Below are 17,333 nucleotides of genomic sequence, written 5' to 3' on the forward strand. Positions count from 1 at the left end.
CTGCAGGATCACACTCGAATAAATGTTTGCTAATCCTTTCATCATTATGTACATGAAATATAATGGATGGACATCCCATACTCCCAATCTGATCTCTTGTTCTTATTTGTGGATCGATAGCTGCCCTTGTATAATCTTAGTAGTCCCCATGTTCTCTTTCTAATTGCTCATATTTTCATTTTACTCTTAAAAAATTGGTGTCAGTTTTATCCAGAAATGCTTGTTTTTCCTTAAAATAATTTTAGTAAGAATTAGAGATGAGCTTTCGTTTTTTTTCTACCGGGTCGTTTTTCAGTCAGACGCTTCAGGGTATATTTCGTTTTTCCTCAGTTTTTTTGAAAAATGAAACAAAAACTAAATGGGGAAAACAAAACCGGCCCAAAAAATGACACGGGAAAACAAAGCTAAAAAAACCCCACCCCAAGCATTAAAATTCACTTAAATACATTAAATACAACCCCCCACCACCATCCTGATCCCTCCCCAAGACTTACTAACATCCCTGGTAGTCCAGCGGGGTCCCGCGAGGGATTTTTCCCTCTGTGCTATCGGGCGGTCTGGCCTGCCTCGATCAAAATGGCGCCGATAGCCTTTGACCTACTATGTCACAGGGGCTACCGGTGCTATTGGTCAGCCCCTGTCACATGGCCATCGGCACCATCTTGTGCTCCTACCATGTGACAGGGGCTGACCAATGACACCGGTAGCCCCTGTGACATAGTAAGGGGATTGGCGCCATTTTGATTACTGGCAGCCGATGGTCCGAGTGCAGGAGGTCGCTCCCGGACCCCCGCTGGACCACCAGGGACTTTTGGAAAGGCTTGGAGGACCTTCCTGACCCCGATTAGACTTGCCAAAAGTCCAGCGGGGGTCCAGAAGCGACTTCCTGCACTCGGACCATCGGCTGCCAGTAATCAAAATGGTGCCGATAACCTTTGCCCATACTATGTCACAGGGGCTACCGGTGCCATTGGTCAGCCACAGGTCACATGGTAGGAGCACAAGATGGCGCCGATGGCCATGTCACAGGGGCTGACCAATGGCACCGGTAGCCCCTGTGACATAGTAGGTCAAAGGCTATCGGCGCCATTTTGATCAAGGCAGGCCAGAACCGCCTGACAGCACAGAGGGAAAAATCCCTCGCAGGACCCCGCTGGACCACCAGGGATGTTAGTAAGTCTTGTGGAGGGATCGGGATGGTAGGGGGGTTGTATTACAGTGAATTTTATTCTTGGGGTGATTTTTTATTTAAAAAAATAAAATGTGCCCCTCCCCCCCGTACAAACCCAAAAAACTAATTTTCCTCATAGATCAGGGAAAATCAGTTTCGGGGTTTGGGGTCCCCGACCCATGACAAATTAGGCAATTTCGTTGAAATTGCCTAATTCATGATAAACGAACCACATCTCTACTTAGAATTAATTTTCAAAACATTTTCCCAAACACATAGAATAGGATAAGATTTTAATAACACAACAATTTGTCTGAGCAATCTCCTCCCAATGCAATAAATGGTCACTGCCCAGCCAGTGAGTTTAATGTGACATCTGTTGAGGTGCAGATCAGTGACCTTTTTTTTTCTGGCCACACATTGCAGCATCTTTAATGATCAATGATATCTGTACGAAACATGTCATATCAAATTTATTCTTATACCCACAGGACAAGAAAAAAAAGGAACAAATGGACATTGAAAATATGACATTGGTGGCAGAATTTATAATTCTGGGACTTTCTGATAATCCCCAGCTGCAGGTTCCTCTCTACCTGGTCTTCCTAGTCATCTACATTATCACCATTCTGGGGAACCTTGTGATTATTACAGTGATCTATGCTGACTCCCGCCTGCACACTCCCATGTATTTCTTTCTCTGTAGCCTGTCCCTCACAGACATCTGCTGCACCTCCACTGTCATCCCAAAACTGCTGGAGATCTTCCTGTCAGGAAATAAGTCAATTTCCTATGCTGGGTGCATGGCGCAGCTGTATTTTTTCCTAGGTTTCACCGGCATTGAGGCCTTCCTTCTCACTGCTATGGCTTATGATCGCTATGCTGCAGTCTGCCACCCCTTACACTATTCAATCATCATGAATCAGAGAGTCTGTGTCCTGCTGACATCTGCTTCCTGGATCATTGGCTTTCTACCTTCTGAGACAATCACAGCTTCTGTCACCCGCCTTTCATTCTGTGGCTCTAACAAGGTCAATCATTTCTTCTGTGAGCTCATGCCACTGTTAAAGCTTTCCTGTACTGACACGGCTGGCCCTGAAACTATATTGTTTGTTGAAAACTGCATTGTTATCAGTGCCTGCCTTCCTTGTGACTCTTATATCCTACACCTACATCATCTCAGCTATCCTGAGGATCCGCTCTGTGGAGGGGAAGCGTAAAGCCTTCTCCACCTGTTTCCTCCCCACCTCATTGTCATCCTCCATATATTATCTGTCACTCTTTTCCATTTACATGAGCTCCAGCTCAACATATTCCCAGGAGCAGGGTAAAATCCTATCTGTGGTCTACACAGCAGTCACACCCCTTGCTGAACCCCATCATTATAGTCTGAGGAACAAGGAGGTGAAAGATGCATGAGGAAAGTCATAGGGAAGCTGCTTATGAGGCCACATGATGTATAAATCACAGAAGGTTATTAGAAGGAGGAGACTCCAGTTTCTAGAAAGGCTCAAGATGAAGCTCCCTTTAAAGTTTCTGGTTCAATCAATGGGTTGGGTCTTCCACTCTCAAGTCAGCCAGTTGCTACGTATTGGCAGAGACAGCATTCATAGCTCCATTGAGGGAGGGGGGGTGGTGCACAGAAAGTTGTGGTCATTGCTCAAAGCCAGTTTTAGGGACCAAGAGTTTTGAGTTCCAGAATGATCCCTGCTGCATGGTCTCTGGCTGAGATTGCAATTACCAGACTAAAGGGGAAAGGGGAATAATAAATAGGAGAAAACTGCATCCTAGTTGTGAATGAAGGCTCCTGGTGCCAGATCCAACCCTGGTTCTGATTGGGCCCAAAAGGAAAACAGAAAACAATGCTCCAGTGCAACTCAGCACAACTCTTAGACAGCTGACTCAAGAAAAGATTCACAGATATACAAACTCTTCCAATAGGAGAGGGATCTTTCCTTCATCAAAAAATAATCTCACCGAGAACCCTGTGGAGGATCAAATCTCAATTTTGGGATCAGTAAAATTCCTTCCTCTTGTATTCTCAGGCCTCTACACACTCCATTATAGCATCAGTACCGTCCATAATACAGCACTGTGACATCATCACTGTGAGACTCCTACCAAAAATACCCTACCTATTGTGCACCTTCTAACTAATACTCTATAAACTAAAAAAATATTTGAAAGCAGGAAGAGGAAGGTTTCATATATATACTGCACCTTGCTAATACATAGCCTTGTCTGCAGTAATCATCACACATATAATCATCAACCAACCTTCCTCCTGCCGTTTTTATTAATTGTTCTCCAAGCAATTCAACCCTTTATTTCCCTTATCTTGCAGCTTAAAAAACTTTAAACAGTTTATGGGTGACGCTCTTTAACTAATGAGTCTTGCTGATGTAATCTTACTTAGATATTTTTCTTGCACTCCATTGCTGTAATTGATATTTCCTCTTTTTAATTTCTTAAAAAACAATTGTACTTGTGCCGTTATTTTCAAACCGGCACCCATCAGCTATCCTTGTGGTTGGAATTAGGTTTACGTAAGAGACGCGGTGCTCCATTGGTTCGAATGAGATCAAATGACTGGTTTAAAAACAGCAGTTACAAGTTTTATGAGCTTGAGGAACAAGGAGGAACAAAGAAGAGCGACCCGACGATAAAGAAACAACTAAGAGACTCCCTTGAAGAAGATAACACACAGATATCGAAACATGGCCATGTCGGGAGACATTAAGCAAGGAAGATAAGTAGATCGGGAATGCAGTGTTATTTGATAAAACAGGATGAAGGGGCAGTGTATGGGTTAACAAGACGCTGAAGATGGAGTAAAGAGATGCTGTGATTTTGAAGGGGCAGAATATATATTATATAGATGCAGTTAATTTGAAAGGAGATTATAAATTAAAGCGATTATTACAATAATGTAAAGTATTGATAAGGATAAGAAATGTCATAATACATTTTACAATAACAAGTTCTTAAAGACAGCCGGTAGTTATCGGATTGAGAGACCACAAGGATAGTTTGAAAAATAACGGCGCAAGTACAATTGTTTTTTAAGAAATTAAAAAGGAAATTTCAATTACAGCAATGGAGTGCAAGAAAAATATCTAAGTAAGATTATATCAACAAGACTCATTAGTTAAAGAGCGTCACCCATAAACTGTTTAAAGTTTTTTAAGCTGCAAGATAAGGGAAATAAAGGGTTGTAATAATATATTTTTTAACATAAATAAGAAAAATAAAAATTGTTTGGACAACAATTAATAAAAATGGCAGGAGGAAGGTTGGTTGATGATTATTATGTATTAGCAAATTGATTATTATTATTATTATTATTATTATGTATTATTATGTATTAGCAAACTGATGTATTAGCAAGGTGCAGTATATATATATGAAACCTTCCTGCTTTCAAATATGAGTTTAGGTTATAGAGTATTAGTTAGTAGGTGCACAATAGGTAGGGTATTTTTGGTAGGAGTATTGTGATATTTTTATCTTACCAGTAGCGGGGAGTGAGGATAGATCATCACTGTGAGAGACAGCCTAACAACATCACCACTGTGAAATACAGATTAACATGACATCACTGTTGTGACACACAGCCCCAAATGACATCACTTCTGTGAGATACAGATTAACATGACATCACCGTTGTGTCACACTGCCCCAAGTGACATTAGTTCTTTGAGATACAGATTAACATGACATCTCCGTTGTGACACACTGCCCCAAGTGACATTAGTTCTGTGAGATACAGCCCAACATAACTCACTGCTGATAGATACAGTCCCATGTGATATCACAAGTAAGGGATACAGCTCAACATGACATCATTCCTGTGAGTTATAACCAATATTCCCTTTGGATGGAAAACCACTAACTTCTTTTTTCCCATTAGTTGTGCCCAGCCCTTCTGTACTTTGAACTGTACTGGGCCACAATTCCCTTAAAGGGTCTTGCAAGACCCACAAAATGGCTGGGGTGCACCTGGTAAGGAGAAAGATGTAAGTGGTCTTTCATGTACCTAACAGGGACATTGATTTGAACACAATTTTATATTTCTCTTGTGAGTAACAACCGCATGTGACATCACACATAAATTAGCCTATTGTGACATCATTTGTGTCACTGCATTGTGACATCACTCCTGTGACTTAAAGTTCAGGGCACATTCTTAAGAGTCATTAACTATACAGAAAATGTGATTCCAAAGGTCAAGTTGTTTCTGTGTGGAGCCAATCCATCAGGCTTGGGGTGCCTTAAAATATCTCCTGTTTGCACATCTCATAAAATGATTCACTGTTTCCATCAGTGGTAGCACTGAGAGGAGAGGATCACCTTGCTGGTGGCTGAAAGGAATCAGTAAGTTTTTTCTTGGGACATTTTCTTTTTTAAAAGTACTGGGGCGAAGTTAACTATTTAGGAATATTATTTAGTGTGTTTGTGTGTTTATGCTTTTAATAGTCAGTAAGGCAGCAAATAAACAGAAGTTAGACTGTTTGTATTTTTAAATAGTCAGTCAGTAAGGCAGCTAGTAAGCAGTAGATAGTGTGTTTATTTTTAATAAGTCTGTAAGGCAGCTAGTAAGCACAAGTTAGAGTGTTTGTATATATTAAAAATAAACAAACAAAACAACAAAAGTAGCCAGAGCTAGAAATAAGCTAGGAGCAGTGTATACCTAAGTAAAAAGTTGAAAAGTTCAGTTCAGTTACTCACCTTGGAAAGGTGTTGAGGTAGTGTGATTTGGTTTGAATAGGTACCAACATTTTAAATCAGTAAGTCTTGTGGGGTCGGTTGGGCAAGTCTTGGGGGGTTGGGAGGGTGGAGGGGTACAATTAATTACATTTGAAGGGTAGGGTGGGTTTGAGTTTTTTGGGTTTTTTTTTTACAATCCCCCTTGCTCGGGAACAAGGCGGGGCCCACAGACTCAGGCTTCCTTGTCTGGTTCATGCGGCGGGCAGTGGTGGAAACATGCTACCAGCTCAGGTATCCAGAAAAGTTATCATGTTGATTAAAATAAAAGCTGTGGCCATATTATACCAAAGATGGAGTATGTGTAGCTATGGACAAAGAAAATTGAAGGGACGACAGACAGAGGAGTAAGTGGCAGCTGCGAGCATTAATCTAACGGTCCAACCGATTCCCTCACAGGTTTCTTGCTTTGGACGTATATTTTTAAAGTTTTTATTAATATTTTTTTCCTCTACAGCCAACTTCATTTCAAATTCTCTCTTCGCCTGTCTTATCAATGTTTTATACTTAACACTGCTTATGTTTTATCCTATTTTCTTCAGATGGATCCTTCTTCCAATTTTTGAAGAATTTTTTTTGGCTAAAATAGCCTCTTTCACCTCACCTTTTAACCATGCCAGTAATTATTTTGCCTTCCTTCCACCTTTCTTAATGCGCGGAATACATATGGACTGCACCTCTAGCATTGTATTTTTAAATAATGTCCATGCCTGTTGAACACTTTTAACCTTTGCAGCTGCACCTTTCAGTTTTTTTCTAACTATTTTCCTCATTTTATCAACTTTCCCCTTTTGAAAATTTAGTGTTAGAGCTGTAGATTTACTCATTGTCCCCCATTGCCCCACCACTGATTCCTCTCTCACCAAATCCTGTGTTCCACTAAGAATTAAACCTAAAAAAGCTCCCTCTCTCATTGGTTCCTGAACCAATTGCTCCATGAAGCAGTCATTTATTACATCCAGGAACTTTATCTCTAGCAAGTCCTGATGTTACATTTACCCAGTCAATATTGAGGTAATTGGAATCTCCCATAATTATTGCACTGCCAAATTGGTTAGCTTCCCTGATTTCACATAGAGTTTCATCATCTGTCTGATTATTTCATCCAGATGGACAGTATTATACTATCACTATACTCTTACACAACACACATGGGATTTCTACCCATAAAGATTCTACTGAGCATTTAGTCTCTTGTATGATCTTTATCCTGTTGGACTCTAAACCCTCCCAGACATAAAGTGCCACCCCCCACCATGTTGATCCTCCCTATCATTGTGATATATTTTGTACCCTGATATAGCACTGTCCCATTGGTTATCCTCCTTCCACCAAGTCTCTGTGATGCCAATTATGCCTATCTCATCATTCACTGCTATACACTCTAACTCTCCCATCTTACTTCTTAGACTTCTGGCATTGGCATACAGACATTTCAAAGTGTATTTTTTGTTTGTATTAACAACCTGCTTTTCAGTTGTTAGGGATAATTTGGAAATCTTTAGCTCAGGTGACTTTTTACGTATAGGCACATGAACTACATTTGCTTTTATTGGAACCCCTCTGTGGGATGCCCTGTTTCATTAGTATCCTTCAAGGATCCATTTCTCCGAAACCATGCACTGCTGAGTGACTGTTGGCTTTCACCCTTGTTCTAGTTTAAAAGCTGCTCTATCTCCTTGTTGAAAGTTAGTGCCAGCAGCTTGGTTCCACTCTGGTCAAGGTGAAGCCCATCCTTTCAGAAAAGTCTTCCCCTTCCCGAAGAGTTTCCCCAATTCCTTACAAAACTGAATCCCTCTTCCCTGCACCATTATCTTATCCATGAATTGAAACTCTGGAGCTCTGCCTGCCTCTGGGGACCTGCGCATAGAACAGGGAGCATTTCAGAGAACTAGGGGTCACGAAATGAAACTCCAGGGAGGATGCCTCAGACCCAATGTCAGAAAATATTCTTCATGGAGAGTGTACTAGATGCATGGAATGACCTTCTGGAGGAGGTGGTAAAAACCAAAACAGTGAAAAAAATTCAAAAGGGTATGGGATAAATACCATGCAACCCTAAAGGCTAAAGGATGGAAATGAAAAAAACGAGTGCATGGAGTAACTTGATGGAGCAGCGGTTATTACCCTTAACCAATAAGCCTTGATACTGTTAATGCAACTCCATCATTGCTTTCTGCTTCAACGGCAGGGGGGGGGGGATAGGGGAAATTGATTTTTTCAGCAAGGGAGGGCCCTGACGTTTATGATCTGGGGGAAAAAAATATGGGGGTTACTTTCTGATGCAGTGGTTACTATCCTTAACCAATAACACTGTTACTTTGATGCAACTCAAACATTGCTCTCTGTTCCAACAGCAAGACATAATAGGGAATTGGATTCAAACAGCAATCAATAAGGGCTAATATGGGTAACTGCTAAAAATGTGGGGATACCCGGAAACTGGATTCAAACAGCAAATAACAAGGGCCCTGAGCCTGACTTTTATGGTCTGTGCTCTTCTGGCAGCTATCTCATGGGTAACAGGTTTAATAGAAGCATTGCCACATACTTTCATTATATCCAAGATTTCTTTCTTTCTAATTTAATCAGTGACTTTTACTGTGAACTCACAGCTCAGCAGAAACTTTCCTGGAGAGACATCACAATCATTGAAATTATGACATTTGTAACAGGAGTGATTTCTGCCTTACCTCATGTCTCCTATCACTGACATTCCTACGTATTTATCATCTCCACCATCCTGAGGATCCATTCTACAGAGGGGAAGAGCAAGGCCTTCTCTACCTATTCCTCCCACCTTATAGTCAATTTCTGTTACATGGGACTATAATTGGAGTGTAAATGCAACCTGGGTCAAGGGAATCTATGAATCCAATGTGCTACCTTTCTCAATGTATACCGTCACTCTCCCAATCCCTTGGTTATAGCATGAGAAGCAAAGACTTTGTCAGATACATTTTGAGGGGTTTTTGAGCAGGATCAAAGTTTTCTATTGGTGCTGATCAATATGTGACAGAATTTAATACAGTCAATTATACTATGCTACTACATCATCTGTCTGAATTCAATACGTTGGGGTTATGAAAGACTGGTTTTACTCATTTCTTTCAAAGAGAAGTTTTCAGGTAACTATTTGGTATGGGAACTTAACATGGGGTTCCACAGGGATCTTCCCTGTCTGCTATCCTATTAATATTTATATTGCATCGTTATGCCAGGTACTGGGAAAATTGGGGTAGAGTATCAGTTGTTTGCAGATGATATTCAATTTTGGTTCCCAATTTAGGATTCCCTGAAGGATTGCATTTTGAAATGCTGGCAATCATATTTGTCAATAATAAAAATATGGTTAAATCAAAATTGGTGTTAACATTGAACACCATGTAAGACTGAAATATATTGTTGGCAAAATAGTGTTTGCATGATGGCAGCATGTTTGAAGATGTCATTGAAGGAAACTGATCTTGTACTATCATCAGTTGTATGTAGCTTGGGAGTCCAGCTAGATTGCAAATTAGCTATGAAAGATCACATGCGTAAGCTGCTGAAAAACTGGGTACTTCAAATTGTATATATTGCCATTGATTAAAGCCATATTTGGGTTTGATGATTTTAGGTTAGTTATACAAATGATGGTACTAAATAATGTTAACTATTGTAACTCACTTCTTCTAGGGTTACCAAAAACGTGATTAAATCAGTATAATTGTTACAAAGTTCCACAGCCAGTGTACTTTGTGGAGTGAGGAGGTATGAACATATCATGCCTGTACTTAAGGACCTTCATTGATTACCAGTATCTATTAGGATCTGTTTTAAAGTGTTAGTAGTAATACATAAGATACTCTATAAATTGGACAATAGATGGTTGAGATCCAGATTACAGTGATATCTGCCACAAACGGAAATATGGTCAGTGATCAATTAGTTTTTCCCATGAAAAGAATTTTCCTTTGCTTTCAAGACAAGAGTTCCTTTAAAATACTTTCTTGAAGGATCTTATGTAAAGCATTTTGAAAGTATAACTGTGTGATATCAACTTGATCCACCAGTTTATGTGGTTGCAGATATTCTCAAGGAAGTTCAGTGGATTAACCTGATCAATAATACACCAGTAGAAAACAAGAAATAAATGGGAATGAAGCGGTGCTGGACAATCAGAGCTTGTATTTTATTTTTAGAAATACAACTACAGTGTTCCATCTTTATCAAATGCTTAGTTCTTCCCACATATAATTTGTACATGGGCAGATGATAACATATAACACTTATAAAGATGTACAATTGGTCATATTCATCAATATATAAGTACTTATCCAGATGATGCCTCCCGCCATGTTTCTCTACTAATTGTCAATGTACAAAACAAACAGTCACCACATGGGGAGTGACCTTTTACATAGGATGCATTGTCATTTCAGTCACATCAAGCAAAACTGATTTTACCAATAAATCTGATTGCTTCCTCAAATTTATGCAATTAAAGGTAGAGTGTGGGATACTGAATGTAATTAAATATGCCAGTGCTTATAAATCAGTGAAGCTACCTTGGCTCCCAATATTTTAATGTCTGTAAGTTTCTTCTACATTTCTTTGAATCTTACTTTCTCTATGCTTCCTTTTTCTACCAGTTCATCTTGACTTGGCATCGCTATATAGATAATGTTTTTTAATTTGGTCTGCCTCTATTATCCTATTTTTTACTCTTCTTTCATTGGTTAAATTCTTGCGACCCTAACTTACAGTTTAGGATCTTTGTCTCTTCAGGTTCCTTGATATTAATCTCTCTATTATTACTGGTAGTGGTTACTTCCCTCTCTAGAAAATTCTCTGACAGAAAAAATCCCCTCCACTTTAATAGCCACCACCCACATTCCCTTAGATATAACATTCCTACAGGCAAATTCCTGTGACTTTATCACCTGTGTTCCTCCCAAGAAGATTTTGTTATGCATGCCTGTGTGATGGTGAAAAACATTTTTGCATATGGCTATCCTATTTGTGTCATTAAAAAGGCCTTTAAACATGCTTACTTTGGGTCAGATTTTCAAAGGGGTATGAGCGTAAGATACGTGTGTACCCCCCGAAAACCTGCCCGAAGGTCTCCCTGCATGCACCAAGCCTATGTTGAGTAGGCTCGGAGGCACGAGCAAGCCCCGGGACGCACGTACGTCCCGGGGCTTTCCTGGGGGAGGGGAGGGGGGGGTGTCGCAGCAGCACGTCATTTGGGGGCGGGGCCATGGGCATGGTTCTGGCCCAGGGACGTGGCCGCGGCCTCTGAAATGGCTTCTGGGCCTGGGAATCGTGCACCGGGCCAGCCCTGACGCAGGCAGGCGTAACTTGTGCAACAAAGGTAGGGGGGTTTAGGTAGGGCTGGGGGGGGGGGTTTAAGTAGGGGAAGGGAGGGGAAGGGAGGGAAAGTTGCGGTGGGGGAGGGGTGGAAGGAAAGTTCCTTTCGAGGCCGCTCCGATTTTGGAGCTGCCTTGGAGGGAACGGAGGCAGGCTGTGCAGCTCGGTGCGCACAGGCTGCCAATTTTGCACAGCCTTGCATGCGCCGATCCCGGATTTTAACAGATACACGCGGCTACGCGCATATCTATTAAAATCCCGCATACTCTTGTTTGCGCCTGGTGTGCGAACAAATGTACGTGTGTGCGCAAATTTGTAAAATCTACCCCTTTGTGAACTGTGACCTTCTTTTTCTACCCTGGACTGTAACTACATAAGTTTGTTTCTGTGGAAAATCTGCCTTCGCAACAACAAAACTGTAGAGATGTGCTTCGGGTTTAATTTTCGTGTCGGGCTTTGTTTCGGGGACCACCCTCGGGAATTTCATTTTTTCCCCGGTTCTGGGTTGTTTTTTGGGGGGGCCCAGATTTTCGGGTTAGCGTGTGCTAACTCCCGATAGTGCGCACTAATGTGGCAGAGTTAGTGTGCACTATCTGGGAGTTAGCGCAAACCCGTGCTAACCTGAAAATGAATTATTTCTGAAATTTTGGAAAAAATTCAATCATTTTTTCCATTCTCCGGAACCTTTCCAAATTAGGCAAGTTCATTGAAATTGACTAATTTGGGAAAAATGATTGCACATCCCTACAAAACAGTGGCAAACATCTACTGGTGCTTGGTCTCTGTGGCAAGATTCAGAGGGAAAGCAGGCACACACGTTTAACTTTGACTCGGATCACTATCAATAGGCAAAGATTTGTGACCTTTATCCCCACAGTGAACATTTGAAAACTTGCCCCCTTAAAAGTATCCAGAAAATCAGATTATTTAATGGCTTGATTATCCTGGATTTCTTACACAAGTGAGTAATCACTATGTATGTGAGTTTAGGTGTCATATAGGTCTAAAGATACAGAAAAGAAAAGCATGGGTCTGTGTGCCTGGAGATCAGATCCCAGAGGTGCATATAAACCTACTTAAACACTCCAAGCCATTCATTCCAGAGACGCAGCATTCACTGGACAAGAAGGCAAGTAATGGCATCAGACTTTACTTTACTATAGGATCTGCTCAATTCCTTTTTTCAATATCAAGCTTCCTCTGATACGAACTGTAAAAAGTATTTATACTAAAAGCAGGGTTTTTCATGTGAATGAATAATTTCTTGACTAGTTAATCCCTGGGTCCAGATACAAATGTGTTCATTCTAGATTTATAAAACAAATTCTGCTTTTCTGTAATGTCTTTGGGGGTAGAAGCTCAAAAGTTGATCCCATTACCTCAATAAACCTGAGAATTGGGTCACTTTTAGAGTGGCAGGATCTGAAGTGTAACTTAGGAGGAATCACAAATGATCTGGTGTACCCTCAACAGAGCAGTGATATCTCTTGTCATATAAAAGGTCATGACATTTAAAGAGAAACCATCTCCAGACTTCTAATTGAAATCAGTGTTTACATAGTAACAAAATAAATGACATCAGAAAAAATGGTAGATCAAGTCTGCCCAGAAAGTTGCATATGGTAGTATTAGTAGTTGCCATGCAGGTTACCCCATGCTGTTATTTATTTATTTATTTTTAAATTTAGTCTTTATTATTTTTTTTAAATTATGACATAATACTGTCATTTACACTATTCAGATGTCTACTATCATAAGTTTACAATACAGAAAATTATTTAAATTAAATATTTAATTTCATATAAATTCAATTATAGAAGGCAGAATAAATTTAGACATTCTTTTAGACATCCTAAACCATGAAGTAGGAGGAATCAACATCTTAGCTGAGCATATATCAAAGCAATTTAAGATTAAATATATTAACTGGAAAAACCCCTATCTTCATTACTTTATGAATACCATTAATCAGAAACCATTTCCCCCAATAAATTCTTAGCCTCCAGGAATTTTTTTAGATCAGAGGTTCATAATAGATATAATTTATATTATTCAATTTTATCATACATTTACTAGGGTATCATATTGTCATCTGAGCACCCACTCTGTCTGCTAATTGTTTTAAAGCCAAAAATTCCTTTCGTCTGGTTTGTGTTGTTTTAGTTACATCTGGAAAAATACAGATCTGTTGATCATAATACTTTACAGATCTATTTCTCAAAAACAATTTTAGTACCATATCCCTATCTGATGGAAAAATGAATCTAACAAGTACAGTTCCTCTCTTAAGAACCATTTCTTTATTTGACATTTCTAACAATTCTGTAACATTTAATGGTTCTTGTCCTTGTTGTTGCTGTTGATCTTGCTGTCCTGCTTGTTCTTTCTCTCTTCTCTCAGATAGAAAGTATATTTTTGCCAGAGATGGTGTCAATTCATTCGGTATTTTTAATACTGTACCCAGATATTGTTTAAATTGCTCTTGAACTGAAATTCCTCCCACCTGTGGAAAATTAATCACCCTCAGATTTAAGTATCACAGTTCATTTTCAATTTTCTCCATTTTTATAAGATGTATCGAATCCCCTTGTATTAGGCTCGTCTGTATTTTCTCTATTTTTGAAATCCTCAGGTCTATATCCTGCATTTGCGTCTTTTGTGTTTCATTTTGTTGTTCAATATTTAACATTCTTTTATTCACATCTGTGACCACATTTGTAAGAGTGGTAATAGACTTTTCCAAAGCCATTATAGCAGTCCAGACATTATCTAACATTATTTTATAGGGTTTCTCGAATTTTGGAGGTAAAATGGGTTCTGACCCTAAGGCACTGACAGTATTCACACCCTTGTGTGTGTCTGTGCCTACTCCTTCATCCAAATCACAAGGTTCTACATCACCTCCTTCTTGTATTACCTTGTCCCCTGTTAAAGCAGAATTTAACTCAAAAATCTTAGATACAGATAGTCCACCGAGGGGGGGGGGGGGGGGGGGGTGTTTGAAGATGTATTCGGTGCTCCCGGACTTAAAGATGTCAATGAGGCAGGTGACTCCTCTTTGTGCTCAACCATAGGCTGCACAGCACCTCATTTTATTTTAAATAGATGGTAAACTTAAAAATATCAAACATTTGAGTGCTTAGTTTTAATTTCCTATACATTCTATCAATTCATTGCTTCATTGCTGAACCACATCAGTCTTTTCATTTTCTTTTCCTTCCTATAACTCCCGACACAATGATTTGACAATTCAGTTCTCTTTTGCATTGCTGCCCATTCCTTCTCTGCAGCGCTTAGATCCACTACTCTTTTGCAGGGTTTTCCCTAAAAACAAGATTAATTTTCTTAGGACAAGCTGATTCTGGACAGGACAGACAGAAAGAAGAAATTACTCTCAAACTAAGAAGTCCAGTGATTTCAGGAACATTTTGAGAGCTGCCTCAAACACACGTCATGTAAATTCAAGTTGATTTTTTTTTTTGCTAGTGTGCTGCGTGGAATCTTTAACCTGTCAGTACTGATGCTGTTTTGTGTTGAATCATTGAAAGTATGGGAGACTGATTCCTTCAGTTTGTGACACTGGGGAATCCTTTGCTCAATTGAGAGGGTCATTTTCAAAAAGATTAATACACTTAAAACTGGGTTTTATACATGTAAATGCACTTTACATACATGGGCTTTTGACAATTGCTATAATGTATCCATTGAATTATCCATTATACCTCCATAAGTGCACTTTACTTGTATAAATAATATTTGAAAATTGCTATGAAAGTAATTATATTTACACGTGTAACACCTTTGAAAATTATTCCTTGTGAGCGATCACCAGCTGCATTGAGTCTGCCAGACTCAGCTGCCCCTCACTCACTTTTCTGGTCAGCTAAATGTATTTTCTAAACAATTTAGCCAAGGTTTGTGGAAAGGTAGCATCAAAATCACTCAAAATAAATAAATAATGTTAAAACACTTGCAAGACACTTTATTGTATGATTTCACAGCAGATTATGAAAATCCTTAATTTTTTTTGCCATTCTGCATGTGATTTTTTTTTTTATTATCTTATTGTGAGGAAACCTTGGGCAACAATCACCATTAGAAATATTCACTAGAATGAGTCCAGAAGTGCCTTCTTCATCATTTTGTGAAATCAGACAGCAGGATGCTAATAGCAAGGACCCTCTTGAAAAACATTTCATTCCTGCGGCAGTGCCATAAACTGCCATTGATAACCCTTAGGGGACACATTGGGGAAAAAATGCATGCTCCCTTCTAATCCTCCTCTTCCTTAAACCCATCATTCTCTGTAATTCTTATTATTCCACTTTTGATCTTCCTGTTTTCATATATATGTTTAAAGAAAGTTTTTACTAATTGGCCAATACAATGGCGGTTTGAGTCATTCACCGCCCTTCCCTGCCTCCCTTTGTTTCTCCTGCTGATTTTGCCAAACCATCTCTTTTTGAGTCTATATTTTTGCTGTGCTTTGTTTGCTCTTTTCTCCTACTTCATTGCTGAACCACATCAGTCTTTTCATTTTCTTTTTCTTCCTATAACTCCCGACACAATGATTTGACAATTCAGTTCTCTTTTGCATTGCTGCCCATTCCTAGACACACTTCCTAGACGCACTTCCTAGACACACTTCCTAGACGCAATCCCCTCCAAAACCCTCCTCTCCATACCCACCACCATCGCCAAACCCCTAGCTAACTTCATTAACTGCTCCCTCACCTTCGGCAGAATCCCAGACCCCCTCAAACTCGCCGTTGTGAAACCCCTCCTAAAAAAACCCTCCCTTGACCCCGCTGACCCAGCAAGCTATCGGCCCATATCCAACCTACCCTTCCTCGCGAAAGTCCTTGAGAAAGTAGTCAACACCCAGCTCACCGACTACCTCGAGGACCACAGCCTCCTGCACCCCTCACAATTTGGTTTTCGGAAAGGCCGAAGTACCGAGAATCTCCTCTTAGCCATCACTGATACCATGCTCATCGGACTAGACCAAGGAAAATCTTACCTACTGGCTCTTCTAGATATCTCGGCAGCCTTCGACACTGTCAATCATCAAATCCTTATCACACGCTTGACAGAGATAGGAGTCGCTGACACAGCGCTAGACTGGTTCACCTCTTACCTTACTAACAGAGAATACCTCATAAAACTTTTTTTTTTTTTTTTAATTATTTATTTATAGATTTTCAAAAATTACAGAAAATAATAATTGAACTTTACATTATTCAAAGAAATCCTTGAATATTTTTCAGGAACTCAGAACATTTTTATATTAAATTTACATAACCTTCATTCTCCTAAAAATAAATCTAATTCATGAGACCAGTTACAATACCAATATTTGGGGAACCTAGAAGCAAAAATTTAACATAAATGCATCAATCCTTCAGGATACATTACAACAGGAATTAGGTAGAAAATTACATTTTTTCCAACTTGAAACAGGTTTAGACAATGTTCCCTACCCCTTGGTTTCTTCGCTCTTCCAAATATTTCTCTAAATGAGATGGATCATAATATACATATCTTACCCCTGCCACCCGCATGATGCATTTACAGGGAAATCTACCTCATAAAACTTGATAACTTTGAATCATGCCACGTTCCCCTCAGACAAGGCGTTCCCCAAGGATCATCCCTTTCCTCCACCCTCTTCAATATATACCTCCTCCCCCTCTGCAACTTACTCTCAAACCTAGTCCTGGACTTCTTCCTATACGCCGATGACATACAAATACTCATACCCATTCAAAAAACCCTCAATGAAACCATCCTTTTCTGGGAATCCTGCCTAGTCTCCATCAACTCCCTACTAACCGACCTACACCTTGCTCTCAACACTACCAAAACCGAACTACTCTTTATATCCAAGCAACCTGAACACGACACCTCCACCACACCACCGCACCCCTACATCTCCCCCCACACTACCCCCCTCCGTGAGAGACCTGGGAGTCACCCTTGACCAACACCTGAATTTCAAGCCACACATCAAGTCCCTCCTCAAAGCAGGTTTCTACAAACTCCAGAT

The 17,333-nt window shown here is 39.9% G+C and overlaps 1 pseudogene; it reads left to right on the forward strand.

Moving 5' to 3' along the window:
* The first annotated feature begins 1,683 nt into the window (after positions 1-1,683).
* On the forward strand, positions 1,684-2,590 carry LOC115077743 (annotated as a pseudogene).
* The last annotated feature ends 14,743 nt before the right edge of the window (positions 2,591-17,333 follow it).

This window comes from Rhinatrema bivittatum, chromosome 16, assembly GCF_901001135.1.
Source record: "Rhinatrema bivittatum chromosome 16, aRhiBiv1.1, whole genome shotgun sequence".
Classification (NCBI taxonomy): Eukaryota; Metazoa; Chordata; class Amphibia; order Gymnophiona; family Rhinatrematidae; genus Rhinatrema; species Rhinatrema bivittatum.